An 8,795-nucleotide genomic window follows, 5' to 3' on the forward strand; every position below is an offset into this window, starting at 1 on the left:
TTCCGCCATCAAAGCCTATGTGCGGTGTCTAGGATAAGTTCGCGTTTAATGGTGTGTGTTACTGGAGAGGCTATTTTTTTTCTTTCGCGTTCTTGTTTAGAAGTACTTATTCCTCAACTTTATTGGAATGAGCCAAAATGACAAGATGAAAATGAACGCAAACATTAGATACTGATGGGCTCAAAGTGAGTACTGATGCATTTATTTCTCCGGAAAATAAGTGTAATATGTCCGTAGGTGCAGTAAATTACAAGGAACGGAAACGTCCTAACTAAGTATGGTGCAATGTTTCAGTCGCGTGACTTCAGTTACAATGAAAATAAATTAACTGTAGTTCGCTCATATTATGCGCTCTTGAACCTGTCGGTGTGGGCTATTCGTAAGCTGCTGCAAGCATGCATTCGTTTTCTGGTGGACAAGTCTAGTCGTTGGCCCTTATGCCTTTCTTGTGTGGGCTCTTCCTCTCTTTCCCTCTTTGGTATAACGAGGCATGCCCATATGTCCTTCCTCGCATCTGTCTCAGTGACCTCGCGAAACAAAAGCACAATAATCGTTTGCGTATAGTCCAAATCTGTGCTGAAAATGGCAGCAAATGCACTGATTTTTAATTACTTTAACATCGAAGTGTACGTGAGTCGAAAAATGCTGCTTCAACACATTTACAGCGTTTTGAGGACCACTTCCCTGAGAGAACACGAGCTCCTTCACTGCCAATGTCCCAATGCTGCGATGCCTGGTAGGGACCGAGCGAGGAGGATTCAGAAAGCGCGAGCCGCCAGCTTGGAGCTAGGATGAATCGGTCTGCCTCTTGCGAGTCGACCCTCCCTTCACGGACAAAAACAATTCACCACAACCACAAACGCGACAGCTGGAGCTGTTGTACGAGTAAAGCAAGTAAAAAGTCACCGAGTAAGAAAAAGTGACTCAAAGGCTCGAAACTAAGCGCATATATTAATGCTGTTTGTTAAATTTCCATTTCGCGCTTTTTTTATAGTTTGTGCCCTCCGTGGTGTCTGACTTGGTACATATTGACAGCGCTTGTAAAATTGCATTTGGGATAAACAGCGCAGACAGGGACAATCACTGGATCAATAGACTTTTAATATACAAGCAACAATCAATAACTGATTCCGCCAAGGGAGGGTTTAATCACGCGATATTTACAAGTCATGACCAATCAGCGCGCCAAAACAAAACCTCTTAAGCAATCCTCGCTGAATCGGTTGGATGTGTTAGCAGCCAAACGTTCGTTATATGCGACGTTGACACACAAAAGTTCGGTATATCCGAGGTGAAGACACCAAGTTCGTAACATCCGAGGTCCAGACATTAAAGTCCGTTACTTCCGAAGTAACACATGAAAGGTCGTTGCATCCGAGTTGGCACACTGCAGCCTATCACAGTGGGTATGAGCGGAGTGTGGGCAACCTGCCATCCTCTGGCTGACAGACTTCGGTCGCCATTTTGGCTTGCGCAGACCCTTCTAAAGCTACTGTACCAGACCACCCTTGCACTGGTCATATAGTATCGATAAAGCGACGGCACGGCGGTCGCCATGCATCAGCAGTGGAAGCCTGGCGCCGTTGTTTCATCTTCCCAGCATAGCAAGCTGAATGTGGTGATGACGAGAGAAAACAATTCATTCAATAAATAACTTTGCGCCCCTGCAACTAGAAGGGGTCCTTATTCAAGGGCTCCAACGGCCTTAGCTGTTTGCTGCGGGCGGTGAACAGCTGTCTTTGTTCCTCTAGGCTTCAATTAGACAGTGAGGGCCCTTTCGCCGCTGAAGCTTTCGCTGCGATTTACGCGTGCCCCAGTCTGGATCGTCCCGCAGTCGTCCCTAACGTTCGCGGTGACGTTAGCAGAGTTTTTCTTCCGACTAAAGGGGGGAGGGGGGTATTCACATGAAGTCACGGGCGTCATTTTGTTTTCTAGCGCGTAGTTTCCGCAGTGCAGGGCGGAGCAGAAGGCGATACTGCCTTACTGGACACGTCGGAGACCTTCCAAAGTTCTCCACACCCAACGAAATGGCGGCCGTTGTGACGTCGGTGAATGCCCCCATAGGCTGTCCCTCTTGACCCATGTTTTCTGCCACGGTAACTGGCGAAAAAGCGATGGAACGCTCACGCATGCACGCGCCACGTACCACGAGCCACCCAATTAATGTGGGACCCTGTGACGTCCTTTTTGCGATCCCCGACGCACGACGCTGAACTGGCCCAGTTGTGAGACGCGGGCTCTGCGGCGAGGAAGACGACGATGGGTTGAGCACGCCGGCTGCAGATTACCGGTGCATTTTTCACGCACCTTAGGATCTGTTCTACTTCCAGCTGAAGCATGCCCCGCTTTTCTGGACAATTGGCGACTTGCGCCATCTGTTGGCCGCCAGTAGCAAACCTCACGTAACAGAAAGGGGATATTCCAAACTTTTAATTTTGAGTGAACTAGAGAGTACGGAGAAATTCTTTGCTACCATGGTGATTAACATGCCAACTTTTCTGCCTCGCTACGAAATCTGACCTATAAAATGTTTCCTACGCTCACACGTACTATCTCAAATGGCCAAAAAAAATCTGTGGTATGTGTCTAGTATTGGAAATTCGCGCAGAGATTTTGAGTGTTCATCACCACGCAGCACCTGGTCGCAGCCGTGCAAGTTAGACGCATTTGTACAGATTTCCTGACCTTAGATTTTATTACTTTTTCTTTTTTTTGCGTGCATCTCAAATTGCTTTACGCACCTATAAATGTACTAGAGCGGTACAGGAGAACAAAAATTAAAATCTTATTTAACTGATGATCTGAACTCTGAGAAAAAGTGATTAATGACTGTCGATTACTTCTTGCGGTGCAGCAGTCTGCTGATAATTAATATATGCGCAGGCATGTGGCGATGACAGCGGGTAATTGTAGGGATATTCCTCGTCCTACATTGTAAGACTTTGGTGCATGAAGTTCTACAGCCGCATATGTGGCTGCGTGAGTCTGATAAATTACTTTGAACTACGAAAAATGTATCGAATGTACGACGTAATTTTTCCTGGTAATTATTTCCTGAATACTTATTTACGTATGAGAGTGATACGTTATTTACGCGTTCGTAGTTTGGCTTCTCAAAGCACGTATGGAGGCGACGCTGATAATCTGTAATTAATACTCGTTTCAAAGTCAAAACAAGGGTATATACCGGGCGAATCATTAATTATGTTGTCGTGGTACGAAGCTGCACACACCTCCGTGTGTGTGTCTCTTTAACCAACCAGCAACATGACAGCAGCAAACGCTATCAATAGATGAGTGAGATGGCAGGTCAATTAACGCTGCTTCTAACGAATGTGAATAGGCACGGTGCGCCGACAGCCCTTTCTTTTTTTTCAGCGGGAGTTCACTTTTGTAGTGCAATGAGACCATGCCGATTTTATGGACGATGCAATAAACAGCGTTTGTCGAAAGCGCTAATTTTGCGCCCCTGCTTATGTCTTTTTCTAAAAGTAGTAAAAGAGAAAAATCGGAGTTTTTTTCGCACTATGTTTATTTTATTATGCCACACCTTCTCTTTCCTCGCACCCATACCACGCTTCTAGAAAGTAACCGCAAACAATGCTACAAGATGAGCAAGTGCGGGTGAAACTTCTTGTGCGATACGCGCTAAAATCACCTTTTCTTTGCGCAGTTCACCATACAGAGTGTGTTCACCTGCGACCTTTCCACTCCTCACCGAGTGTGCTCGTAAGTGCACGCACCTTTAAGCGGCCTTTACCACTGTCTCGTCTGCAGCTACTATATATTTTGCGTCACAACCTCTGGTTTCCTAACTTTCTGTCACTGAATATTCTATATCAATGCCTAAAAAAAATTATATACATGTACAGGGTTCTTTGGTCCAGCACGACGCTAGTGGCATAAACACCGCTCATTCCCGTCAATGCTTCTTCCCAGTGGGCTAGCGTCTTAATGGTAAGAAAACTGAACGACAAATGCACTCCAGCGAGGCGTTAGAAATGGTGCGAAGAGAGACCGCCGCCCAAAAGTGAACACGGTTTACAGCTGCATCCTCCGAATGCAGACACACCCGAGGTTGCCTCGGGGGGAGAGGAGGACCTGTCGCGGCTGTCGCTGGGCTGCGGCAGCTGCCCGAGTTCTCATGCGTCGCGCGTCTCTGATTAAATGGTATACGCGGCGCCGCTGTGAAAAGGACGCCTGTATAATTCAGTGGCGCACATTCTTGACTAGCTTCCTCCGATGTTACGTTAGCGGAGATCCAAGGGGTGAAGCCGGGCAGCCAGTGCCGCTGCCGAGTCTGGCCCCGCCGCTTCGAAGCGCGCTCCCCCGAGCCGAGCTTTCAACGCCGCACTCATTGCGACACTGTCTGATTCTAGAGAGGATAACCGCAAGCTATAGCTGGAGGAGCCGTTGAGATAAAGCGCGAGTCAGTCTTATACCGCGTATATTTCGCCGTGGTGCAGCCATCAGGCATCGAAAATTTGCTTTCACTTTTATTCCGGCCCCGCCGCGGTGGCTCAGTGGTTAGGGCGCTCGACTACTGATCCGGAGTTCCCGGGTTCGAACCCGACCACGGCGGCTGCGTTTTTATGGAGGAAAAACGCTGAGGCGGCCGTGTGCTGTGCGATGTCAGTGCACGTTAATGATCCCCAGGTGGTCCAAATTATTCCGGAACCCTCCACTACGGCACCTCTCTCTTCCTTTCTTCTTTCACTCCCTCCTTCATCCCTTCCCTTACGGCGCGGTTCAGGTGTCCAACGATATATGAGACAGATACTGCGCCATTTCCTTTCCCGCCAAAACCAATTAAAAAAAACTTTTATTCCGCGCTGCTGCTGCTAATTACGTGTTACTTTTATCGCCTGTTACCGTTATGCCTTTTTCAAATATTTACACGCATCCAAGAAGCTCGATTGCGTCACAGTGCTGTTTTTTTTTACATATACCGTTGTTCGTTCATATTATGGCTGCTTGTCATCTTTCTACTTTAATATTTCCTTTTCTGTTGATCTCAGAACTCTCCACTGTTAGGGCACGACGGCTCTGTCAAGCTGCTCTTTTTGACCACTTTCACGGGCGGTTTCCAAGATATGCCAAGTATTGAGCGTAAAAATAAGGGAATACGCCAGCCCATGGCTGTGTTTTGAGAAAAGGAGCTGTCGCACTCGTCTGGCTGTAGTGCGAGTTCTTCTTGAAAAAAAAAAAGCCTTCACAAAGCCATTTCGCTGTGCTCAGATGGCACAACGCGTGTAGTATATTCTTTCGTTTAATAAATGAATGTTAAATAAATGTTACAGAGAAAACGCTGCGTTACATATGCATAAAGCCCTGCTCATTACCTCCCAAGTTCCTGGAATTTTCTTTTTCGGCAGTACACCCGCATATTACTCGCTGCTTACTTCTAATGACGGATCTTATTTTAATTATTTTCGTCGCTGTATGCAAGGCCCGTACATTCAGCGCGAAACATTTTAATCTCTTTGGCAATTAACCTACTGCGATAACACCGCGTTTCCCGTCAGAGTGTTCTCCTTTGGCGATAAAACGCATAGCTCCAATTTGCACTCAAGCCTCTAAACGTTAGAAGCGCTTCTTTTAGAATGGATATGGTAGAGTTATAAGTCACTAATGTTATCTTTTTGTTCATCTCGAGGATTACATATAATCATTTATTTATTCTATTCAAGCAATCAAGCATCATGAGCTGTACTCGTAGCTACTGTCGTTTGTATTTATTTACCACTGTCTGTCACGTAATCAAATGCTGTTGAAATTTCGACCACCTGGGGTTCTTAAACGGGCACTGATATCGCCCAGCACACGGGCCTACTAGAATTTCGGCTCCATCGAAATTCGACCGCCGCGGCCGGGGTCGAACCTGCGTCTTTCGGGCCAGCAGCCGAGCGCTACAACTACTCAGCCACCGCGGCGGCTGTACTCATCTTTCCATGCTATCAGCTGATGCTTTATTGAGTTGCGCAGTGTAGAGAAGTGATGTGCTTTCAAGTATCATGGCCATCATGAGGAGTTATTGATTGACAGTTGGTTATTAACGAATTATTAGTAGATAATCAAAGTCAATTACCTTTACCGCTTATGACAACAGATACTCAAAAGAATGAACTCATCTTTCTGTGGCGTTTACTTTCATCGCCACAGTGGTCGCTGAACGTGACGTCCCTCTGTCGTTACTCAGCGATTCTGCTGGTTAAACATCAGCATCCCCACAAATCAGGCTTTACTAAAAGGACCTTCACTGACATCGGGTTTTTTCTCAGAAGAAACAGGACATTATCGAGCCTTGCTCCCCTTGTGAACCCCCCCCCCCCCCCCCCCCAGTAGCACGCCGTCAGCCTGCCCCAAAGGTCGTCGCGCTGCGACAACGTACCCGACGCGTCCCTTTGAAGTGGCTCGGCGTCAGGCGTTCGGCGATCGCCAGATCCGCATTCATAGTCGGCGCCCGGTGGCGCTTCATTAAGTCGATGCCGCAAAATAATCGCTGGGCGGCTTCATCGTCCGCGCTCGCGCCTCGATTAACGGCCGAGGCCCGCGGTCATCGCAGCGCGAAATGGCCAGCCCGAGGCGCGCGCAGCGGCGGCGCAATTACGCCGGGATTTCCGGCCCGCGAGTTCATTTGTTTCCATGCACCTGCGTGGGCGCGTGCCGAATTCCCTTCGGTTCGAGTGGGCACTCCGATGCGACGCACTGCGATGCAAGCACTCTTTTTCGGCTCGGGACTTGTGTCCGGAACAGAGCTCTTCTTACTTCCTTACCGTCCGCGAGGAGGAGTTTTGCAAGACAAATACAAGAAACGATTTTGCTTTCATCAATGCTGTGGTTATTTCCCCCCAAAATAAAATTAAATACACCCTACGCAATGCGGATATAGGGCGCTAGCCGCTCCGCATTGTACTTGATTCGATCGCTGCATGTGCTTGGAATGCGCCAAGCATGAGCGGATGACAATCATGTTCACGTTTTCTTTCTTCGGGGGGGGGGGGGGGGGGGGGGGGGGGGGGGGGTTCTACTGAGTACTCACTGGTGTGATAAATGCATTGGCACGTACCTGTCCGTCTTGTCAGGCAGCGCGTTCGCGGGCAGCGTCCCTAGATCATTCTTCCTCTTTTCCGAAAGCCACATGTTGTGGCTCTGGCCTCCCGCACACGTGCAGCCTTCATAGCGCAGTTCTCCGCCTCGGCTGCATCCATGGCCCTCCCGAAACCCGACGGATGAGCCACGTCGCCGCTGTCGGCTTCGTCATAACTGCTTCGACTCGTGATCGAGTATGTTCAATGCCACCACGGTGACTATACTAACACTACGCGAAAGCCGGGAGCCTTGGCTTTAACAGCCAGCGCTGTAAAGAATTCATCGAGAGACGTTCACACTAAGCCCCGAACGCGCCCATCCAGGAATCACATGAGCCGAAACTGCCTGGGACATTCGTGCGAAACAGAAGTGCATGGCACGCAAAAGATGCAAGCAGAACGAACAAGCAAATCGCTTTCAAAGATTCATTTCCTCACCATGGAAATGGCCTTGCCAGCTAGCCCAAAGCTACCACAGTAGTGACTGTGTTTTGCCAGCTTTCCGCAACCTGGCCATTTATTTTTTCACTTAGGTCCTGGCTCAGCTCTCTGAGCACTGCGTTTAGAATATCGCATGTACGTATACAGCATACCGTAGCTTACAACACTCAACTCACTACAACAGCACTCGTATCTTGTATGTTGAGAGTTTTTGTGACAGCCACACCTCAGCCGCACTGTTGTCAAAGCTTCGGCTTGGACTCCACTTGTGCATGATACTGGTTATAACGTCTGCCACGATGTAATAATCACCGTGCAATGCTGCTGCATTCGAAAATAAGAAAGTATTCGGGTTGTTAGTTCTCTCTTCTGCCCTAAATATTTTCTCAAAGCGACATTTCATTCAACCCAACCATGTTATGAGTATGTTATAATCTCCATGTTACTTTTTAGCGGCTGGTTGGGACAGTAGCGTTAAGAAGTCGTCGGCCCAAGAGGCACTGATGGCGCTGTCAAAGATTGGTCTTACTGCTTATTGCTCTGTACCATGTGCTCACCTTTTAAATAGCGCTCAAAGGTCTCCGAAGGCACAGTAGCTAGCGCAGATGACCGGAGCTCTGGTTATCAAGAACATGTGCAAGCAGGTGCATAGGGGTGCTTCATGTGTGTGTCTGCATATTGCGACATTTCTAGAATACGCACTCATTACCACGATAAACTCTCTACTATGCCGTTATTCCCGCTGTCACTGCAAGCCACCATTTGTGCGCTTTTCCCCAGGCGTATAACTACATATATTAAACTCACAAAGTGAACAAGGAAGGGAAAGCCTCAGGGCGCTTGCCAACGTTTCGACACGAGGACTTGTCATCGCCTGGGCAAAGCGTTCATCATTGGCGGGTTTAAATAGGCCCTTCACTCAGAGGAGGAAGGCCCAGTTGAGGGGTAGGAGGACGTGAAGAGGGAAAGTGTTAGATGAGAGGGGACAAGATTCACCCTTCCCATCCTAACACCCTTCCCATTTCACACCCTCCTCCTCCTCACCGGGGCCTTCCTCCTCTGAGTGAAGGGGCCTATTTAAACCCCGCCAATGATGAACGCTTTGCCCAGGCGAAGACAAGCCCTCGTGTGGAAACCTTGGCAAGCGCCCTGAGGCTTTCCCCTCCCGTGTTTACTTTGTGAGTGTCAAGAACCATCTGTCACAATCTCTCTAACGTGCGTATATCTCAGGCACATGGAACCGGCATATAAACATGTGTTCGG

This window comes from Amblyomma americanum, chromosome 6 (genome assembly GCF_052857255.1).
Source record: "Amblyomma americanum isolate KBUSLIRL-KWMA chromosome 6, ASM5285725v1, whole genome shotgun sequence".
Taxonomy (NCBI): Eukaryota; Metazoa; Arthropoda; class Arachnida; order Ixodida; family Ixodidae; genus Amblyomma; species Amblyomma americanum.